Here is a 2,731-nt window from a genome sequence, read left to right on the forward strand (position 1 = left end):
GAAGCAGAGCAGGCAGGAATCAGGCAGCTCAGCAGCCAATAATCAAGAAGCTAGCAGTCAGGAATCGCGCAGCTCAGCAGGCAATAATCAAGAAGCAGAGCAGGCAGGAATCAGGCAGCTCAGCAGCCAATAATCAAGAAGCTGAGCAGGCAGGAATCGCGCAGCTCAGCAGGCAATAATCATGGAGCTGAGCAGACTGTAATGAAGTGGCTAAGCAGACTCTAATCACGTCACTCAGCCGGCTCCTAACCCGGTCTTGAGCAGGCACTAATTACGCAGCTGAGCAGGGACTAATCACACAGCTGATCAGGCACGAGTCACGCAGCTGAGCAGGGATTAAGCATGCAGCTGAGCCATCGCTAATCCCTTGATTCAGCAGCCCCTGATCACGTGACTGAGCAGGCCCTGATCACGTGGCTGAGCATGCACTGATCACGTGACTGAGAGGCACTGATCACGTGACTGAGAGGCGCTTATCACGTGTCGGAGAGGCGCTGATCACGTGGCTATCATGCACTGATCACGTGCTTCTGGAGGCAATAATCAAAGAGCTGAGCAGGCACTAATCACTTGGCTAAGAGGGCACTAATCACGGAGAGGAGCAGGAAATCGTCAAGGAGCTGAGCAAACTGTAATGAAGTGGTTAAGCAGACTATAAACACGTGACGCAGCAGGCTCTACACCCGTGACTGAGCAGACACAATTTGGGCAGCTCAGCAGACACCAATGGTGCAGCTCAGCAGACACAAATGGTGCAGCTCAGCAGACACCAATCATGCAGCTCAGCAGGCAATACTCATGGAGCTGAGCAGGCAGGAATCACACAGCTCAGCAGGCAAAGATCAAGGAGCTGAGCAGGCACGAATCTCGCAGCTCAGCTGGCAAAAATCAAGGAGCTGAGCAGACTGCCATTAAGTGGCTAAGCAGACTCTAAACACGTGACTCAGCAGGCTTGACACCCGTGACTGAGCACACACGAATCTTGCAGCCCAGCAGACAATACTCCTGGGGCTGAGCAGGCAGGAATCACGCAGCTCAGCAGAGAGTAATCAAGGAGCTGAGCAGGCACGAATCACGCAGCTCAGCAGGCAATAATCATGGAGCTGAGCTGGCAGGAATCACGCAACTCAGCAGGCAATACTCACGGACCTGAGCAGGCAGGAATCACGCAACTTAGCAGGCAATAATAATTGGAGCTGAAGGCTGTAATGAACTGGATAAGCAGACTCTAATCACGTGATTCAGCCGGCTCCTCTCTGGGGACTGAGCAGGCACTTATTATGCAGCTCAGCAAGCAAAAATCATGGAGCTGAGCAAGCAGGAATCACGCAGCTCAGCAGGCAATAATCATGGAGCTGAGCAAACAGGAATCACGCAGCTCAGCATGCAATAATCAAGAAGCTGAGCAGGCAGGAATCACGCAGCTCAGCAGGCAATAAATATGGAGCTGAGCAAGCAGGAATCACGCAGCTCAGCAGGCAATAATCAAGAAGCTGAGCAGGCAGGAATCACGCAGCTCAGCAGCCAATAATCATGGAGCTGAGCAGACTGTAATGAAGTGGCTAAGCAGACTGTAATTACGTCACTCAGCCGGCTCCTAACCCGGTCTTGAGCAGGCACTAATCACGCAGCTGAGCAGGGACTAATCACACAGCTGATCAGGCACGAGTCACGCAGCTGAGCAGGGATTAAGCATGCAGCTGAGCAAGCGCTAATCCCTTGATTCAGCACACCCTGATCACGTGACTGAGCAGGCCCTGATCACGTGGCTGAGCATGCACTGATCACGTGACTGAGCATGCACTGATCACGTGACTGAGAGGCACTGATCACGTGACTGAGAGGCACTGATCACGTGACTGAGAGGCGCTGATCACGTGACTGAGAGGCACTGATCACGTGACTGAGAGGCCCTGATCACGTGACTGAGAGGCGCTGATCACGTGACTGAGAGGCGCTGATCACGTGGCTATCATGCACTGATCACATGCTTCAGGAGGCAATAATCAAAGAGCTGAGCAGGCACTAATCACTTGGCTAAGAGGGCACTATTCACGGAGAGGAGCAGGAAATCCTCAAGGAGCTGAGCAAACTGTAATGAAGTGGTTAAGCAGACTCTAAACACGTGACGCAGCAGGCTCTACACCCGTGACTGAGCAGACACAATTTGGGCAGCTCAGCAGACACCAATGGTGCAGCTCAGCAGACACAAATGGTGCAGCTCAGCAGACACCAATCATGCAGCTCAGCAGGCAATACTCATGGAGCTGAGCAGGCACGAATCTCGCAGCTCAGTTGGCAAAAATCAAGGAGCTGAGCAGACTGCCATTAAGTGGCTAAGCAGACTCTAAACACGTGACTCAGCAGGCTTGACACCCGTGACTGAGCACACACGAATCTTGCAGCCCAGCAGACAATACTCCTGGAGCTGAGCAGGCAGGAATCACGCAGCTCAGCAGACAGTAATCAAGGAGCTGAGCAGGCACGAATCACGCAGCTCAGCAGGCAATAATCCTGGAGCTGAGCAAGCAGGAATCACGCAGCTCAGCAGGCAATAATCAAGAAGCAGAGCAGGCAGGAATCAGGCAGCTCAGCAGCCAATAAGCAAGAAGCTAGCAGTCAGGAATCGCGCAGCTCAGCAGGCAATAATCAAGAAGCAGAGCAGGCAGGAATCAGGCAGCTCAGCAGCCAATAATCAAGAAGCTAGCAGTCAGGAATCGCGCAGCTCAGC

Source organism: Bos javanicus, unplaced genomic scaffold (genome assembly GCF_032452875.1).
Source record: "Bos javanicus breed banteng unplaced genomic scaffold, ARS-OSU_banteng_1.0 tig00000070_1, whole genome shotgun sequence".
Lineage (NCBI taxonomy): Eukaryota > Metazoa > Chordata > Mammalia > Artiodactyla > Bovidae > Bos > Bos javanicus.